The 20,998-nt window shown below is 47.5% G+C and overlaps 1 protein-coding gene across 3 annotated transcripts in view; it reads left to right on the top strand.

Annotated features, from left to right (window-relative positions):
* mAChR-B (muscarinic acetylcholine receptor) overlaps positions 1–20,998 on the top strand; it is a 110,748-nt gene that overhangs the window by 58,023 nt on the left and 31,727 nt on the right. Inside the window, exon 2 of one of the 3 annotated variants that reach the window (XM_055071117.2) lies at positions 6,108–6,221. The exons of the other annotated variants lie outside the window; for them this stretch is intronic. The gene's annotated coding sequence lies outside the window, so the exon portion shown is untranslated. The remainder of the gene's footprint in view (positions 1–6,107; positions 6,222–20,998) is intronic. 3 annotated transcript variants of the gene reach the window in all.

Here is a 20,998-nt window from a genome sequence, read left to right on the forward strand (position 1 = left end):
CGGTCCACCAGATGCCGCCGCACATGACGTTATATATAGAACTTTGGTCCTGCGTCGATCAGAGCCCGCTCTGAGTGCAGCGCTGTGAGAGTCTGTGCCGTGGCTGAAGGCGGCATCTGCTAGTTGCTCTTTTGCTTTCGGCCTCCGATCGCCGATATTGCAGTGAGGCGCGTCCCAGTTGGCAGTGGGAAGCCCCGCTTCTAAAGTGAAGCGAGAGTTGTCGCCAACGCGTGCTGAGCTAGAGATTTACGGGTCGTAGTACATTCCATGTATAGTCTTCAACGGTCAAGAACTTGGATGTTCGGGGCTACATTTCAAGAGGAGTTTACTCGCGCGCGAGGTCACTGCGAAGTTGGTTCTCAGCCTAGGCTCTCGTGAGTGCATGGCACCCGTACGAGTGTCGGGACAATCATGAATTGAACTTCTAGAGAGAGAGGGAGAGAGAGAGAAGACATAAGAGAAAGGCAGGGAGGTTAACCAGGCTGAGCCCGGTAGGCTACCTTGCACTGAGGAAGGGGGAAGGGGATTGAAAGAGGAGAAGCAAGGAAGACGTTCACAGCTTGCACTGTTGCACACAAAAGCGTTCATCACTGAGTCAGTCACAGGCGGTCATACAGGCTGGTGCATTTCAAGAAACGCACCAGTGCCTTTGTGGCCTTGCAGATAGCAGACGCACGAGGCCACGGGCCCGAGGTTTTATCCTCTGTGAAAGGACGGTCGTCTAACTCACAGGCAGCTTTGTTGGCACTTTCATTGCCAGTAATGTGACAGTGCTCTGGTAGCCATTGAAGTGCTCTGTCGTGGCCTCCATCCACAGCTTGATGGTAGCGTGATCGTATCTCTGCTACCAATTGTGCATGTGAGCTGCTGCGCAGAGCTGATAAGAGTGACTGCAGGGCTGCTTTTGAATCACAGAATATATCCCAGTGATTTGGTGATTGTTCCTGCATATATAGCACTGCGCTACGGAGGGCGGAAAGTTCGGATCCTGTCGATGTTGTGACGTTACTGATTTTGAACTTCTTGCAGATTGACACCGACGGAATGACTACCGCACCAGTAGAGCTGGATAGAGTCGAAGAGCCATCTGTATAAATGTGAACTCGATTGGACTATGAATCTTGCGGTAGATGGAGAGAAGCACTTCGAGACCATTCTATATCGGCATTCTATATCGAACTGCAAAATGAAAAGAGCGCAACGTGGTGATGGCCACGGCTTTAGCCAATCGGTAACCACGCTTGCCTTCGCATGTTTTCTTTTCCGTTTAAATTAACTTAAACACAGCGGCAGGATTCATAGTGCTACCGCCGTACAAGTTATGCTTGTCATTCTGAAACGGTTGAGCGTTGACCAGTTGCTAAGACCAGTGAGAGAATAAGAAAGGTACTGAGCAACACTGTAGTAGCTTTACGTTTTAGAACTTTTGGTTTGTAAGGTCAGAGATTAGTTTAGTTACTCTCCATTGCTTCGCTGCTTGGCGAGGTGGCTCACATGCTGAGGTGTTCTGCTTGTGAGCACAAGATTGCCGATACGGTTCCTGTCCGCGATGACTACATTCCGATGGCTGCAGAAGGCGAAGAGAAAACAAATTTCACTTAGATTTATGTGATAATTGAAGCAACAACCAAGGCAGTAGTTCCCCGCTCCTCTAGTCGCCGCCTTCGTAGCTTGGCACTTAAAAAAGAACTGTTCGTCACTTTGCCTTTACCTTGCCTGTTATCAGTTCGAATGTCGCATTGGCGAGCCTGTGCGAGCTCCGCACCGAATCTTCCTGCCGTCATCTGTTCATGGGCGAACCTCCGGGTGTTAATTAACAAAAGGGAGCATCAAGTGAACTTTCATCTCATTTCAAGTATATCGCTTACTTTATTGTAGGGGACTCCCTTCGCGAGAATACGGCCTCACGCTCAATAATTGATGTGTTGTCAGTCGGCCGTCCAGCATTCTCGCAGACGTCGAGTGAGAGATCACACAGAGCCTCTCCGATCCAAAACTAATTCCTGCGCGCCTTTTGCCTGCCCGCTGGTGTATGTACGCGCAGGGAAAGAAAAAAAGAAAAAAAAAGAACAGACAGGACCCAGAAAAAAATAAAGGAGAAAGAAAGGGGGAGAAAGACGTATACATACGATGCGACGCCGCCGGAGCCGTCTCCGTCGGACTAATTTATTTACCGAAAAGACGATCCTTCCTCGCGTCTCCCCAGGCGGCTTGGTCGCGGCGAAGAGCCCGAGGCGACCGGGGAAAGTGAATAATGAGCAAGCCGCAGAGAGAAAGAGGCCTGGACGAAGTGTCGCGCGCACACGCGCACATGCACACACGCACACAAACACGCTCAAGCCCATGCGCGGAGCAACCGCTGAGGCGACTATACTGCAGCGGTGCGGAATAGTAGCGGTGGACACGAGGCGCCAGGCGACGCCCGATAGAACGCTGACAGGCGTCCACGCGGCGCAATGGGCTGCTGCTTGCCATCCTCCTCTATAGGGACCCGGTGCCCCGGTGAGGAGAGTAAGGTGTCATTTGAGACCCTCCGGAGGAAGAAGAGGAAGACGCTGTGACAGAAGCCGCGACAGAGCGAACCGGCTTTGTACCTGTCCGCTGGCTGCAACTTCACCTCTCTCTCTCTTTCTCTGTCCCGTCCCGAAAGTCAATGTTGACCTTGTTGTTTGATCGCTTCCTCCGCGCACTCCCGAATGACCCGTCGTGAGGGGAGGACACCTTAGCGCGCTGTTGGGCCTCTCTCTTGGAAGACCTGCTCCGGGATTCTCGCGTGTCGGCCTTCAAGAGAAAAAAGGAGGACGCTGACAAGAGCGCGCACGAGCTTTTGATGTTGGGTGCCCGCGTGTTCAGTGAGCGCTTTGTGTGTCACTATCTCCGATGAAGTGACGCGCTCCGGCATGCTCCGACTGCTAAGAAGTCTTCCTAGGAAAGCTGTATTATACGACTGGCCATGAAGCACTGCGGTGCTAAATGAGGCATCGATGACGCTTGTCTAGCATCTGCTGGCCATTGAACGTATGTATTACGGAACTAAAGAAATTCGAACGGGAAAGCTCCAGGGAGTCGTCAGCCGTAAATCTTTGAAGTGACTCCCTGTTAGGTTGTCAAAGTCGCTTCGACCGTTCTTTCTTTGCAGTGAAGCCACTTGTTTCCTTGGGTTAGTCTCCTCGTTTATTTATTTATTTTTTCAGTGTGCTTTCTTTCCTCTTTTTTTTTTTTCGAACGTTTCAGTTTTCGTCAGCAACTAGCTTCGCTCAGAATCAGTTAGGTGACTGGCGGTAAGGTCGATTTTAATGAGTGCCTAAGTTTCAGCTGAGGAACAAAGGGAGACATAGCGTTGACAATTTGGTGGTGTTCCGTTGTCGGAGCGTTCCAAGAACTACTGATTCACAAGAACCTGACGACTACATTGAATGATATAGGCCAGTTAAAGGCTGAGAGTTGAGCGTCAAGTCACTAGTGCAAGCCGCCGATCAAAACCAATTATTGGCGCTAAGGGCCTTCCCTCGGTACTGAATTTAGCGCTTCTTCATGGCTGCATTTTTAACTCCATGTTTTTCCTTCCTTGCAAGACATTTCATCAATAACGATTTGCTGGTAAAGGACTTAGGATCTTGCATGAGCATGCAGTCCTGGCCAGTGAGGAGAGTCATACCAGCTATTTACACACGCTTCATTAGTCCATGCGTCACATATATGGGATTGTTTCAGAATTCACTAGCGCAAATACGCGAACCCCCCCCAGCTGCGGAATTGTGAATTGGGTTAAATTTACAAAAGCTTTTTTGCTTGCTTTCGCTAATCACGTGTTCTCTATAAGAATTGGCTGCCACATTTTATACATACCACTCCAGCGTAAGAAGCGTTTTGTGGATTGCGATTCACATTTGGGCGAGATGAGTGACAGTTAAAGCCGAGGCACACATGCTGTTGCTGTATCTGTCAGATTCTAAAGATGGTGAATCCTGTCACGCTGTAAATTCATTAGCACATTTAACAATACCTGACTGGCACCAATCTTTTGGGATAATGAAAGTTTCCAAATAGCTGAGCAAGGCGGTGTAGAGTCACAGTCTTTTGTATTGTCAGTGAAGAACGATATAGAAGACCACCCATTTACGAGTTTTCGAGAGCTCCACCCGTAGGCGCGAACCAGGAACAGCGCAGGATTAGAAGATTCGCGCGGCATAAGTTCGTGGAGGACGCATGCCTGTTGCCATTGCAATTAATTGGGGGTCTGCATACCAATGCACAGCACTGCGAGGATCCGCACTTTGTCTGCGTGCGAAATGGTCACATGGAGTACACGATGACACTGGTACTTCGTTGCCGACCATAGTCGTACAAAATCGCTCACTCATGCTCACTCACTCCCTCGTTCTTACTCATTCACTTGCTCCATATACTAGCTTATACCCCTGTCACACGGCAAATCTAATGTCATTTCCAACAAATGACATTTGTTGCGATTAATGTCATTATCACAGCGCGCTGTCACACGGCGAAAACTAATGTCATTTGAAAATGATGACAATGACGATAGTAAAAAAGAAAGACACGTCTCAAACCCACTTTTGTCCAATAATTATTTTCCAATATGCTAAATTCCACTAGAATATGTGATCGTTGCTTTCAAACCGTAGCGTTCGATCACTAACTTGTCGACATTGCCAATGAAGTCGAGTCGAGCCAAGCCAAGCCAAAGCTAAGGCAAGCAACAGCGCGAAGAGAACGATAGGCGCGTCCGCTACATCTGCTGAAGTGGTACGAGAAGGGCAGTTGCATGTCATCGCCGTTCTGATGTGCATGCGGGCTTCTAATATCCTCATTCTTGGCGCGTGCCACAGGAAAACACGCGCACGCTTTTACGCCAAGTCAATTGAAGCAGCCGCGGCCGATGCTCCGGTGCGAACCAACACGACTGCTGCAGCGAAAGCTAAAGACGGCTGTCTGGTCGCTGGACTGAGAGTAGTTTTCTGTATTTACGCACGTGATGGACTTCAATGTCGTTAAAGCAATAATTAGGTAATAAAATGGATAGAATAATAGTGATTTTTGTTAAAACAAAAAAGAAGCATGCACTGTTTGCGAAACACTGGTAAACTCGTGGTGTCGAGGATACACATTCAGTTCCAAACGAATGCGAATGAGTTTGGCGAACTCATTCGTTTGTAAATGTCATTTTCGAAAATGTCTTTACGTTTTACCGTGTGACACCAAACAAATGGCATTATCAGCGAATGTCATTCGTTGTAAATGACATTAGATTTGCCGTGTGACAAGGGTATTACTCGCTCGCTCAGTCAGTTACTCGATCGTTTTACTAACTCACTTGTTCTGTTACTCACTTATCCGCTCGTTCAGTTAGCTCGCTCGCTCGCTCGCTCGCTCACTCACTCACTCACTCACTCACTCACTCACTCACTCACTCACTCACTCACTCACTCACTCACTCACTCACTCACTCACTCACTCACTCACTCACTCACTCACTCACTCACTCACTCACTCACTCACTCACTCACTCACTCACTCACTCACTCACTCACTCACTCACTCACTCACTCACTCGCTTGCTAGTTCTGCTAGCTTACTCGCCCGCTCACTCTACAAGTTAACGCGCTCGCTCATTCAGGCTCTCAAGCGCTTCCTCCCAAGCGCTTCCTCGTCAACTCATTCATTCGTCTGCTGAGTCATTCCGGGTCAAAGATTCGAGCCGGCTAATTTACTTGCGGAAAAGGCAAGCCACTTGCGTTCGTGGGATGGTTCCGTCGAAGGCAGCGTGAAGCGCTCCCGGCAAACGATTACGAGCGAGCGGAGGGAGAACCTCGGCAAATCAAATGAGGTGCCGAAGCTGCGAAGTGCACCCGGTGCTCGCGAGGATCGGCAGACGCGGCCAGGCGTCCGTTGCATACGTAATGGAGCCCCGAGGCTCGTCTGAAAGGTGTTCATTTCGCCCTCCCACATAGCTCTCTCCCTTTACAAATGTCAGATTGTAATTTCAGCTTTCGCAACATGTTGCTTACTGCTCCAGATTTCGGGCTCGGTACGCGGCGTTTGACTCCAATGGCAGCTAGATACCTTCGTTGCGATCTCTTTGGCAGATGGCTACGGAGCCCGTTTTGAGCGAGACGGCATCAACATCATCGCCAAGGTTATCACAGCCTTCAGCTCTGTCATCGACGTCATCGTTTTGGTCATGTTTAAGCACATTGCAGGTGAGTGGCCACTCCCAGAGATCTCCAATCACGCGTGCCGTAGGCCAGCCTAAACCACAGCGTGCCTACAGATCCCATTATGTCTAATCGGCCCTTCCATTTGCCTGCCGCTCTTGAAGGCGTCTTCCTTCTATTGGCACCAGTTCTGTTATTCGAATACACCACCTTTAATATGTTTTAAGCCCTATGGGTGACAGGTAGTGGCCAGACAAGAGAATCCCCAACGTTGAGCCAACGTTTCAACAAGAGAATTAATTGTCGTCGTCGAGTCAAACCTCGATCTTCCTTTTTTTGCTGGATTTCTACGAACTACATGATATTCACATGAAATGATTAAACATTTGAAATATTATTGACATCAATGTTCAATGACGCTTGTAGAAAATCTCAGCGTAGGAATGTAGGGAAGAGAGGTTCTAAGTTGTTACTTATCGTTGGAACTTTGAGTCAGCGTATACTTCGACGAACTATCGTGAACGAAGGCTCAGCTGACTCGCGTTGCAGTGTAGGCGCCGTTCGGTGTCTCAGAAGATACAGTCGTCTTAAACACTAAGAGGGAAAGAAAAGAAAAACGTCTAATATGATTGAACAGATCATCATCATAACTAGTCAGCCTATTCTTATGCCCACAGCAGGACTAAGGCCTCTCCCAGCGATCTCCAATTACGCCTGCCTTGCGCTAGCCGATTACAACTAGCGCCTGCAAATGTCTTAATTTCATTACCTCACCTGATTTCCTGCGGCCTTCACTGAGCTTCCTTTCCCTTGGCCCCCGTTCTGTAATTCTAATGGTCCGCCGATTATCTAACCTACGAATTACATGGCCTGCCCAGGTCATTTTTTTCTTCTCTGAATGTCAACTAGAATATCGGCTATCCCCGTTTGTTCGCTGATCCACATCACCCTCTTCCCGTCTCTCAATGTTATGCCTAACATTTTTCGTTCCATCGTTCTTTGCGTGGCCCTTAATTTGTTCTCGGGCTTCTTTTTTAAGCTCCATGATTCGTCGCCCATATGTTGGCGCCGGTAAAATGCAATGATTGCGCACTTTTCCTTTCAACGACAGTGGTAAGCTCTCAGTCAGGATTTGCTAATGCCTGCGACATGCACTCCAACCCATTTTTATTCTTCAGTAACTTTCCTTCACTTAATCATGGCCCCCTGTGAGTAATAGACCTAGATAAACATATTCCTAGACATTTACTTACACGGGACCCTGTGAGTAATATACATGTAGGGACAGCCGAGACAAGGTGGGCACAAGTATAAAAGACAGTGTCGCACCTCGCTCATCAATCTGAACCAGCTCCACTGGATGTGTCGAAGAAAGGCAGAGTTGAGTTGAGTTGAGTTTAGTGATTGTAGGCTACTGGTGGGATTAGCCTTGCAGTTGCTGCCGGCAGTTGCTCCACCGTAGCGACACCTAAAATAAATAAATCACATAAACGAGTCACAGACCTCACAAGAGAGGCAGCTCGAGCTGATACTCATACAAACGGATTAACAGTGAGCCGGAAGACTACCCAGTGCGGACGACCGAGCATACCTATGTGCATGAACTCCCATGCTCGCAGAGCGACTTGCAACAGCACCGCGAAGAACAATAAAGCAAGCCAGCGCACCGTATTGATGCATATTCTGCACAAATGTAAACAGCTTTCCCAGTTGTTTATTTCGTTCTCTCTTTCATCCTTTGCCATTTTGCTCCTAACCTGCAGTTGCTGCGTCCGATGCGTGCGGCCGCAAAGATAACATCGAGCACTTATTACGCCATTGACTTCTATTTGAATGGCAATGACAAACACCCTCCAACGCGTTGCGACAACTGGATGGTGCAGACGGAACTCGAACACAGCCTCATCGCTCGTCGGCCCACGAAGCAGTGATGGTACTTTTGTGCTTCTTGACGGCAGTTGGCATGTGTGAACGCCGTTAACTGCGTGGTGCCATTCGCCCGCGTGCGCTAATTCACCGCGCCTTTCGTTCTCCTCTCTCTCTCTTCTTTCTATTTCCTTTTTCCTTCCCCAAGCGCATGGTAGCCAACCAGACGTTTTACTGCTTAGCACACTGCCTTTTGCCTTTATTTTCTCTCTCTCTGTGACCGCCGTTAAAGTGTCAGTAAATTTAGCGATACAGTTACAGTGCGGTCAGCAGTAATTTACTTCCTTTCGTTTTATTCAAATATGATAAATGAAGCAACCCCTTGCTATTAGACACGTTCAATCGGTGAAACTCAATGGCACCACTGAAAGAGAAACGGAGAGAGAGGAAAGGAAAAAGGCAGGAAGGTTAACCAGGACGGAAAATGCGGTTTGTTACCCTACATGTAGAAACCGGGGAGGGGGAGGCAGAAATATAATCCAGAGAGTCCAAACAGACTATTTCAGTCAGTCACGATCGCCGCACACTATCGGAGCACATGGTCACGTGCAGAACAGTAAACACCAATTAAGACTCAATCCGTTTGGGCAGGTCTGTTGTTCCTAGGAATCATAGCAGTGTCTTCGTCACCCTCTGCTGCGAAGGCTTATGACGTCAGCATTCCAAAAGCGTCTGTTCTGATCAGTGTGAGATAGCGCAGACGCGAGCGATTGTCTCAGCGCACTGTAGCACGGACAGTCACACAGCACATGTTCGAGGATCTCCTCGCAGCCACCGTCGTCGCACCTAGCTTGTCGGCCTTTGCAATGTAGAACAGCAAAAGTATTCGTAACAGTTCCTCCAAGCCATAACTGACAATGCGCCGTAGCAAAAAATCAAAGCGGCATGGGAGAATGCCCTAACGCCAGGGAAATATATATATATATATATATATATATATATATATATATATATATATAGTTCTTCACGCTTCTGTTTCACACAATAACCGTTTATTCCTCCTCCTTCCTCTTCACAGATGTACATCAATCTGACAACTGATACGTTAAAGACAGCGAAGCTTTATGAGCGAGTTCTCGCACCTCTCGGAAGTAATACTTGCTGGCTCGCTGCCTTGCTCGAGTAGGCGAGTTATTGCTACCACAACAGCGCTCGAACGCTACAAACTACAAACAAACTTTGGCTACAAACTTATATATAGGAGACCTGAAACCTGCAGCCGGTAAAGCGCGGCGTGAGAAAGAAGAATCGCGGATGATTGGTTAAAAACAAACAAACAAACACGAAAAAACTAGAAAAAAATTTTCGAGTAGAAAATGTTTTCTACTCGAATGAGATGCACGCAAGGTAACTTTTATTTTAACATCATTGATCACTACATGTCAAAGGCGATTCGGGGCTCCCACGCACGTTGTGTTGCATTTACATGTTGACATCGACCATGCCGTCGCACGCTGGCCTTCACCGCCACACGAAAACCATCGCGGAAACCCCCCGTTACAGCTTCGCCTGTAAAAGACAGAACAATGCAAGCTCTCGTTCTGTGGGTGTCAGTGCTGGAGAGCGGACCTGCCACAACTGCGAGTGTAGGCGCACGGTCACTGACACAACCTTGAAATGTGAAGCGACAACGCGGCGCGAAGGAGAGTGCGATCGCCGTAGGCGGAATAAACAAGCGAAGCAAGTCAGCTGGGACAAAAGTAAATATTACGGAAGTATGGTGCAATGGCTAGGTGTGAAATGAAAAATCGGGCAAGAAAACAGCCGAAGCAGTGAGTCACGCAATCCGTAGTTCGCGGGAGACTTGAATTTAGCAATAAAAGCATTTGTCCAAATGGGCGACTTTCCTTGCAGCTAAGGGATTATTTGGCTTACAGCAAATGCTGTGAGATTTCAAGCCGGATATATCTAACAGTGTGCCGTCACTGTTAGGTTTAACCTTATGTGGCTCTCTTGTCTGCCTGTACTTGAAATACACGGTTCTGGCGCGCACTCTTGCGTCAACTGTGCAGGCAGTAATAAATGCACGCGGACGGCTTCGGAAAAAGGCGGACGGCGCCAGCGTCTGTCTGGCAGTCACTGGTAAACTCAAGGACCACGTTCGGGAAGACGCTGGCGTACTGCTCGGCTTAACTGCACGGTGAACTGTGGAAGACTCAGGCCCACTTGGTTGAAGGGTGCCACCCAAATAAAGCAGTATGCTAAATCGGCGGCTGCTCTCGAACAGGACAGTAAACTTTTTACTATATTTTATTATTATTTTAATGACACTGGGACAAAGAGATACTCTCAAGGGATTTAAGGCACCATGCCCAGATTATATTTGGTTCTAGCAGGAGCAGTGTGGAGCGAACCCTTTCGAGCTTCCTCACTGCACTGGGTAAGAAAGCGACCAAGTGAAAGTGCTTCCAGCGCCGCCTTTTGTGTACGGGTGGCGCTGTTATCTAACGGAACGAAGCGCAATTCCCTTGGCGCCAGCGGACAACTGCACGGCGGCTACGTTATCGCTGTACAGAGCTCTAGCAACAGGCGACGCTTGAGCGCGTTTCTTCCTTCACATTCCCCCCCCCCCCCCCCCCCCCCCGGCATTTTCATCTCTTCTTCGAAGACCGTGTTTTGATCCAGCCGATGCCAGATCCGATAAAGGAATACCAAGCGCGAAGAAGCGTGTTTACCTTCCGTCGCCGCTCGGCTGCCATGGCGTCAGCAAATCGACGGTACTTGCTGTTTGAGTCCCCTTTAATCTGGAGTTGCGAGGAGGCTAGAACGACTTCGGTGACGTAATAAAGCGCAGTGTTTCCGACTAAAGCGTCCTTCAGCGAAGGCAACCGGAGGGAAAGAGCGATAAATAAGTGAGAGAAAAGAGGGAGAGAGAGAAATAAAAAAGAAGAGAAAGCTACTGAGTCTTCAGCATCGCTTAAGGCGACTAAGTTGTGATATCAGAACGGAGCGACTTCACAATAACGTAGCTCAGAGCCCCCCCTTCTCTCACTCTCTCATTTCCTACCTCTCGCGCGAAAGAAAACCTCTCGAATTATCCCGCAAGCGTCCCACGTGAATTAAAGGAGGGACCACTTGATTGTGAGGAATGGTGATCGCTCTTGAAGAACTCGATATAATAGCTTTCCGAACATCATGAAGAAGGCGTCGTCGACTGTGCGGTTATCGCGGCTGCAGCGTATGCCTCCGGCACACTATTACATAGCGCGCTCTTACCGGAAGCCGTCGCAACGCTGCTTCTCAGCGTCATCAAAGCAAGAGTCGTGAACGGCAGAAAATGCTTAATAGAGGTAAGGAGAAAAAAATACACAACGTTTGGCGTTCCACCTTTCTAAGAGATCTGAACATCCATTATACTAACGCTCTAGAAGGACAAAATGCGGTTCCTCAAATCCTGGGTCACATTTGAAGGCGCTCGATCTGTGTCAGGCGAGATTTCGCTCGATGATGGATGGCAGTGGTGGGGGGGGGGATGAGAATTCGGGGCATTTTGTTGCATTATGCGCGGCATTGTAGCACCGTAGGGAGCAAGCTGTCGCGTTAAAATGGAGCAGAAAGATTCAAAATTAGGTGAGTTTGTACACTTCCATCACGAAGAAAGCAATGCGAAGATGAAACACAGAACAACATGATGTGCACTAGGTAAGTTGTTCTTCGCTTCTTGTATCGTTTCTTTTTTTTTTTTAATTTCGCTGTTTTCTTCGGGATGCTAGAACGCTGGTTTACCGAAAGGACCAGCAACATCGGAAGTCAAGTTCAAGTCTCTTGAGCTATACGCTTAGTCGGTTGGGGCAAACGTTAGGGTAAGGACGTCGGTCAAGACACCTAATAACTCTTATTTGCTGTGCCTTCCCGCATCCATGTCTCTTTATTTTTGAAATAAGCCTCTTTCGTGACACTGAGCAGTTTGTCCTATAGACTCGTAGAAAACATTCACTTGTGAACTCGCTACAACGTCATTACTGTGTGAGGAAACCTCCTTCTTTTTTGGGGGAGGCTCCAGTTGCCCAGAGACATGTCACCGACTTTGTCATTTAGGAGATAGTGACCCTTGGTGCAGGCGAACGCCAGAAAATAGTGGGGCACAGTGGTCCGCCATTTGAGGCACGCGTGTCCGTTTCCCAACATTTCGAGCGCGTGCATAAATATCTGTCCCTGCTTAGTCGCCTTACGGGTCCAGCTTGTATCTCGGGCAATGGCTGCATGCGAGCAGTGCGGGAAAGCGCCATTCGCACCCATGCAGGCAGTGCAATACGAATCGCTGATTGCCATTTGCACGAGCGGCGAGAAGGGGGCCACGCGGATGCCGTTGTTCGCACGGCTGCCCAAACGACTAGCCGCGCGTTTGTTGAAAACTGATCGCGTCCACGGGCACGGTATACGTGATGGGGAGCGGCAGAAATGCGCTGTAACTCCAGCTGTGCAGGTGGCATGTTCCAAACTACTCGTGCTCCGCGCGTTCTCCTTCGCACGCACCTCGTGATTGCCTTTTCCCTCAGAGCACCCAATTCGTGATGTGGGGCTGCAACTTCGATGTTGCTTATTTGCCTCATAGATCGCTAGGGGACCTGCGAAAGTCACGGGATGTTTATTAGCACAAACTATATATCTTAAGGGAAGAAAATAAACAGAGTGCAAATGTGAAAATAACGACTTTTATGGCACCAGCTGCCTCCAAGTTTCATGAGGTTTGCTCATAAAATCCATCCATCCATCCGGCCATCCATCCATCCATCCATCCATCCATCCATCCATCCATCCATCCATCCATCCATCCATCCATCCATCCATCCATCCATCCGTCCGTCCGTCCGTCCGTCCGTCCGTCCGTCCATGGTTGGATGGATGGATGGATGGATGTATGGATGGATGGATTGGATTTGGTGGACTAGATGAATGGACGGACGGACGGATCGGTGGACTGACGGACCGAAAGCAAATTGCTTTAATTTGGAGCTGTACTTTGAAGGAGGAACAGGCTATGCCAAAGCCATTGTTGATTAAATACTTGTTTCTTAAAGAATACTTCCGGCTTTTTAACTTGCCTCTAAAGCTAAAAAGAAAAAAAAAGAACATAAAAAAGCACCTGCGACAGCGTTCCTGCCCGTGATTTTCAAAAGAATTACTCCTGTTCTTCCTGCAGTTTATTAGATTACGGACAGTAACCGGGAAGCTTCGGCAGTTGCGCTCGTGTCAGCTGGTTCGTGTTCAAACACGAGCGCAAAACTCGCGCGGAGAACAGTTTAAATCCGAAAAAGCGCAAAACAACTTTCCATCTTCTCCTCGCTGAGCCATTTTGTCTGGTACAATAATGCGTTCGTACTTAGCGCTGTTTTTTTTTTCTTTACAACATTTACAATTTTTTTTACAATTTTGCAACAATTTCAATAGCGTCTCCTGTTCTGTAATCTTAATTCGTGCTCGGTGCTGTCGATGTTCGAAAAAAGTAAAGAACGAAAACCCTACCCTTTTGCTTTACTGAAGAGAATGATGTTTTGTTGATTAAAAAAAAAAAAATGTTCATCGTGTTGTTATGCATTGTAGGTTTAGTGTGCTTGGTGGCACTGATGGGAAACAAAAAGCTAGTTCAATCAAGCAACGTTGAAACGCCTCGGCAAACACCCATTTTTCAGGTCTCTTCTATGTCTGAGGGCGAGATCATGTCAAGAGATTACATTTTTTGTTAGGCGTAGCAGACACGTTTTTATTCTATAAGGTGTTTAACTACCCGTCATTGCAAACGACATTTGTCACCCGATAACCTTGTTTAACGAGTGCTTTTAAGCTGGTGGCTTTGATATCCGTAAGAGATAAGGCGACCACAAGCTATACTTACGCCGCTCAGGTCATCGCTTTACTTTGGCAAAATAACAACGAAAGGACAGGCTCGATCACTTACGAGTCATGATGGAGCCACTATTCTGGATGGAGAAGGATGGGATATGGCAAATGCAAAGCAGCCGTCTCTTAAATACAAAGAACTGCATCTCAACGGTGCTTCTTCTAACTGAATGTGAACTGACAGTGACTCTACTTCCATGTTATTTCTATTTCACTTCCTTTTAACCAAGCTTTCATTACTTGTTGTGATATGTGCGTGTGTTGTGACGCACAAAGCGCTTATTTCAACTTGCTGTGACGATTTTCCGTGCCTTATGCGTTTGTTGCGACATATATAATGTGCTTACTTGCATCTTTTCTGAAGAGTGCACGCGTAAGAGCTATTGGAGTTTTATTTACATTTGATTTTATGGTACCGTGTATTTTAGTTTGTTTCTTTTATTAGCTTAACCTTTATATGTACTCTTTGCGTAAGCGAGAAATAGTTGCCGGCATCACAACATGTAATAATAATAGTAAGAAATCCGCGGATACCCCCCCCCCCCCCCCCCCAAAAAAAAAAAAAGAAGTTGGAGTTGATGATAATCCCAGCTCTCTTTGATGTTCACTAAAATGTCCACGCAGTTCTCCTTCATCGCTTCTATGTGCACGCTTTGGTCACCCAAATGATCACATTTTGTTCACTCAACTTGTCTCTCCACACTCGGCTGCTTCTGTTGCCGACTTCGGCACTTCCCGGTATCCGTCTTCTTCAATTTTGCGTTCACGATTTCTTCGCTTCTTGCCGCTCGTTCTGCTTAACCATCCGGGCACCTACCCAGGGGCACGTAGTCCACATCCCCATTCTGGGGGGATTGGGCAAAGAGAGAGACAGAAGAAAGGGGAAAGGCAGGGAGGTTAACCAGATGGCAATGTCCGGTTTGCTACCCTACGCTGGCGAGAGAGGGGAGGGGGAGTTAAAATGTTCACAGAATGTTCACTACCCAGGCGCCACATATGCCCAGTTACACACACGCAGTGGTTCAAGTTGTGTTTTATGCTCGGCAATACGGCAGCCTACCCGCGAATAGAGGGGAGAGGCAAAGAAAGCTTTGCTGTTCAAAAAGAAGTACAGTTCTCCCTTTTTACCAGCGTTTAAATTGGGAGAATTGACTTAAATATCCGTCATTTTCTGGCGGTGGATGGCGGGGAAGCCACTCCTCGCGGCTTTTGCGACGAGTTGTTTCTCGGAGAATACTCTTCTAGTTCCTGCGCCTTCCGAGAAGGGATGCTGACAGCGCCTCATTACGAAATTACGGCTCAGGGGTGATCACCGTAACACGAAAAAAAAAGAAAAGAAAAAAGAACAAGAGGAAAAGAAGCGAGGAAGACTGTAGATTTGCACGAAGCTACTGGCGCTGCTACCAGGCGACAAAAAATTTTTCGTTAACCAAATGAGCAAGAAAAAAGCGTGAAATAAATTTAGATAATGCTTAACAGCACTTGGCCTTTGGAAAGAGAGAGAGAGAGAGAGAGAGAGAGAGAGAGAGAGAGAGAGAGAGAGAGAGAAGAAAGAAAGAGAGAAAGCAACAAAGGACGCAACTACACGGGGTAGCGTGGACGGTTAAAGTTAGCAAAATATTGTCACGCACTGGTGACGGTGAAGAAAGCAGCAAAGCTGGGAATGTTTAAACTATCGTTTTATTGGGCGAACTTGTGCTCTCAAAAACAGGCTGCACTCAAAGAACGGCGACAGCGGCGAACATAGTCGGCGATCTTCGAAAATCTGATCTGCCGGTCAAGCGCCGTCGGCTTTTATGCAGGAGCCATCGAAGGTTCCAGAGTAATCGGTGGTACCCGCGTGTTTTCCAGAAAGTTCTCTATGGCTCTACAGAACTCGCGTCGCAGGTGCAACGCCGTTATGCAAGCTTCCGTGACAACAGAACCACCGATAACATTCGAAAAACTTCCGATACATGCGGGCGCGTCCCGCGCTGAGCGATAACACTTGTTAGACGGTGAAAAGCGGTCACCCGAAAAAGATGAACAAGTACACCTGTCAATGTGTTCCCGTGGAGAGCCTTGCCAGATTGAGGGTATTCATAATCAATGAATCCATGGTGCCAAATGATAAGAAAGTTTAATGAGAGGAAAGGCGGTTAGTATAGCCGAAGGAGTGTGCCTCTGGCCTGGTACTCCACAACAGGGTAAAGAAAGAAGGGTGGACAGAGGAAAGTGTAAGAAGATGAGGAACGATTATGAAATAATACAATGAGCTCAGCACCTGGCTCTCCGACGGCGTACAAGCGCAGTATTCGTGCAAAGTGCACAATAAGGCACACCTTGTACATATACACGCTATTACCTAAACACCATGGCCATAACGGGCGTTGGAAGGGTTAGAGGGTTGCGACACTCTCCGACGTTATTCCTCGGGTGATATACTGCTCAGCAGAACTTTCACATATGTCATTATATGTATATGTCAAAATAGATTACATGCGTATATATGTCAGCTATTATATGACAGCCATGTGATTGATTAACGCGCAAGAAAAACTGAATATTTCAACATGACCCCCGCTGTCGCCCCCAAAATACCTCCCTAAATAATTTCTAAATAATTCCTGGGCCGTGGTAAAGAGATGCATAGAGTGTGCATACGCATACACTATACAAAACTGTGCACACACACTGCCCATCTACACGGTGCCAAACAAAAAATCTTGGAACCTTAGTATTGTGTATTGGCCTTTCTAATATGTCCCTGCTCTTCGAAGCGGCTGTGCTGGCATAATTTGCTGTGGGCGAATGTAATCATTAGTCGCCGTTTCGAGCGAGTGCTTGTATGTGCACATGGATTAATTATTTCGAGACCTTATCCGGATTTCCGCATCATGGTTGTCTATCTACCATGAGCCTTCCTACCGTAAATAATAACACATGACAGTCGGTCAGCCTTCTTATCTTTGTTCTCTGGCGTTATAAATTTAAAATTAAATAAATTCTGTAGTTTTACGTGCCGAAACCGCGATATGCTTATGAGGCACGCCGTAGTGAGGGATTGTGGATTCATTTTGACAACCTGGGGACCTTTAACACGCCCCCAATGCACGGGGCACGGGCGTTTTCGCACTTCTCCCCCATCGATATGCGGCCGCTGCGGCCGGGATTCGAGCCCCCGACCTCGTGGTTAGCAGCACAACACCGCAGCAGTTAAGCCACCATGGTGGGTCTTTAAAATTAATTACGGTTGTTCCATCAAATTCTTATCGCTTGATTCGATAAACTTGTCAGTACTCTACATATCTTTCTGTTACTATAGCGTTAGCATTATGAGTAACAACGTGGAAAGAAGTGTTCGTGAATTGTGGGAAGCTGTGTGTGCGTGTGTCTGGGTGTATGTGCGTGTGTGTGTTTTAAAGAATCATTAGAGTGAGAAGTACTTTAAAGTAATTCTTAAGGTTGATAGTCTCGTTCTTATTTCAGTGCATAGATAGTAATAAGTGCGAGATTGGAGCGAACGACGTCTCACCATGGAAGACGACGAGGCTGCTCGGGGAGTGAACCCGTTGGTATAAACAGCTGCGTTTTAACGCAGCCGAAGTTTCCAACCGCGTTACGGCTGTCACAGAGAATGTCGAAGCTGGCACTGTACGATGACTTGGTGGCGATATCTTCCGTATATGATAAGCAGACCGACTTTGAGGTTACTGCGTGATTCCCCAAGAAATATGGTGATGTTCTTCGAACGTTATCGAAAGCAAACGCTTCCTACTATAAGCAACAAGCAAACAGACAACCAAGCGAACTAGCGAACAAGCAAGCAAGTAAACAAAAACAAACGAAAAAGTTAAACGGAAGTGTTCGCATCCTCATCAAATGCAATGCGCTTGGGCGTTCCTGTGCTAAACTTATGGACGTCATAAACGAAATTTAAAGGGTCGCAGTGGTGAGTTCCGGAATTTAACACATTACCAAATAACTTCGTGCATGCAGATTCGAATACAAGGACATTAGTAACTTTTCTGGAAGCAACAAACGCGTCGTGTACAATGCTGGAATACATTAGGGAACCGTGTACACAATGACCTGTCAAAACTAGCCGTCTATCTTCTACGGTGGTCAACCCTGAAGAAATTGACAAATGGGCTATAAATTATCAGTTTCCCGTAAAGACAAGGTAAATGATTGATTGACTGATTTGTTCATTGATTGATTGATTGATTGATTGATTGATTGATTGATTGATTGATTAGATGAACACTGATGCTATCAGAGAGGCCGTAGTGGAGGGTGCGGATTATTCTTAAATACGAAGGTAAATTGATTGATTTATTCGTTCATTCATTGATCGATTGATTCGGTGAACAGTGATGCTATCAGAGAGGCCGTAGTGGAGGGTGCGTATTATTTTTTACAAGGCTTCTTGAACGCCTAGCGGCACTGTTCTTTACTAAAATCCGCTCATCACTTTTTTTTCTTTATTTACTGGTATTTATTGCAATACCCTCAGGGCATTATAGAAGGGGTTGGTACATTGCGTTCGTACAATCGCAATAACGTACATCACTAAATCTTCAGATATGAAAATAAAATAGGAACTAATAAGTAACAGAGTACGTTATTCCAACAGAGGTCAATACCAGAGGCCTTGAATGACAATTCCGTGCAACATTATTGTACATGTAAAAGACAAGAACTATTAAGCTTGCTAAGATGAACAACCAATTAGCCCTGTCAGCCAGCCGTTTGGTGTCGCCGTTCGTATTCATGCTCTAATTTCTTTCTGGGCCGCGCGTTGCGTAACCATGGCTTTCATTTCTTTTCTTTTAATTTCCACGAGGTCGTTCAGTCATTGCGGTAGCTGGCTTTGGCCATTTAGAGTGACGGATGACAAGAAACGAATAAAAACTGAAGAAAGGAAACCTTACAAATGGCCCTGGAGCGATTCGGCGCTCGGCCTCATCTAATTGAGATGCGTGCATTCGTGAATCAAGGTTAGATTGTTCTTTGTGACCTAAAATGTCAGCCACTTTTCTACTTCGCCTTACAACACATCTCTCTGCTACGTAACTGAGTATTGGCACCTTTACACAGCTGGACAAGTGACCCTTTAAACGCACTTGTGCCATACGCTGATCACGGTTACCCTTTACCTGCGTATCTGCATAATTTTCGCTACGATGTACAACGCCTCTCTCTGCGGCCCACTTTGCACCGACTGGACTCAAGACCGGTCACTGAGTCAAAGATACTCGGACCGTGGCCACACCCGTCACTGGCACGAAAAGCGTAAAAATTCCAAAACTGCAAAAAGAGCTATAGCGTCGCACTGTTTGGAATCGTCTCTTCAGAAGTCGTGCCCGCACCTGATGCAGAAAAGTTTTGACAATCAGGCCAGCCGACTTTTGGCGGCGGGGTTCCCCCATTCGGTCTTGATTGCAGTGTCTGAGACCCTCCTTCAGAAGCTGAAACTGGGAACACGAGGCAAAGATGACCGTCGGAAGACCGACAAACCTTTGGTTGTGCCGTACCTGCACAAGACTTCCCACAGTCTCAAGAAGGTAGGCAACAGGCATGGGGTTTCCGTTGTTTTTTCGGCACCCAACAAGCTGGCACAGTTATGCCCACGCATCTGCAACTCTAAAAAAAGAGGTTGTCAGCTAAAACATGAGAAGCCGTTCATCAAGTGTTCCACAGGAGTGGTCTACGCCATTCCCTTGAAGTGTGGAAAGGCTTATGTCGGCCAAACCGGCCGCTGCATTAATGAACGCTTGGGGGAACATGCCCGAAATTTAAGCAACTTAAAGGACAAGTACGCACATTTGGGCGCGCACGTAATTGAATGCACAGGATGCGAGGCTCGTTTGGGAGAGACAAAGATTCTCGGCAAGAGTGCCGATGCGACGGCGCGCGTCTTTTTGGAAGCGTTCCACATACACAAATATGGCAGCAAGTGCGTAAGCACCCCTTCTGTATCGCTTTTTGCTGCAGAGCTTCATTTTTTTGGAAGCAACTGCTTACTGATTTCAATGTATGTTAGTATCCCTCGCCTTTTGATAGTGTTTTTCTAGTTTTTTCGTTTTCTTGTTTTTTTCGGCGCCTGATTCCGTTGACTGCTGGCACGTTCGTTCATCGATGCGCATTGTCATTTTTCCCCGATTGTATCACTCCCTTCCCCCTTCACTTCTGCCTTTCCCCTTATATAAGGTATCCGTTTTCCATCAATAAAATTTAGTTGACAGTCAGCGCTTGTGTCCCGTCCTTCTTACTTGTGGTTGCATGTGATTGCGCTGTAACAATTTTTATGTCATGTTACACAGACACCCAGTGTATACACGCGATATGCAGTTCAGCCAGTGCTTCTCTCTTGCTTACTACCACTCTTTCTAGGTTTTAGGTGGACCCACAGGTTTCAGATGGTGTAGATGATGTGTAGATTAATTAAAAGCGGCCTGTATCAATGCCTTTATGTCTGCTCTTTGGATATATCTCAATATGCTAACTGATCTATCAGATCCATTCGAAAGGCGGCGTTTCGACAGAGCTATTGCCGGCAAACCTGGCAAGATCGGCATGCCGAGTGGCATCACCATTTTATCGTGATACCAATTATAGACACTTCAAGTGCATTTCCGCCGTCGGCGTGGGCGTCGCCGTCGCCGTGAGGTTCCGTATAAAGCCTAAGGGCGATAAAACCGTCGCCGCACGCCCTGCGCTGTACGTTCGAGTGGAGGCGTACCAGGGCAGCCGACGATTGCTGCTCAATCGCGCCCGCACGTAAGGGAGGAATGCGGGGAAGCGCGCCGTCTTCCGTCGTGCGCGAGGCACCCAACGTTACGAGGCACCGCGAGGAGGGGTGGAGAGAAGGGGGGCGGGCGGCGTTCTACTCCGGCCTCAACTGCAGATGTGGCTGCTGCGCGCGGTTCCGCGGCCGTATCTTGAGAGCGATCTGCGTTGGGGACAGAGTCTGCGTGCGTCGGCGGCTCGTAGCTTTGTGGATGCTGTGCGTTTTCGGCGCTCACTTTGCGTTGAAGCGATACACAGCACGAATGTCACTTCGCTCGCTCCTG

The sequence above is a fragment of the Dermacentor andersoni genome, chromosome 5, assembly GCF_023375885.2.
Source record: "Dermacentor andersoni chromosome 5, qqDerAnde1_hic_scaffold, whole genome shotgun sequence".
Lineage (NCBI taxonomy): Eukaryota > Metazoa > Arthropoda > Arachnida > Ixodida > Ixodidae > Dermacentor > Dermacentor andersoni.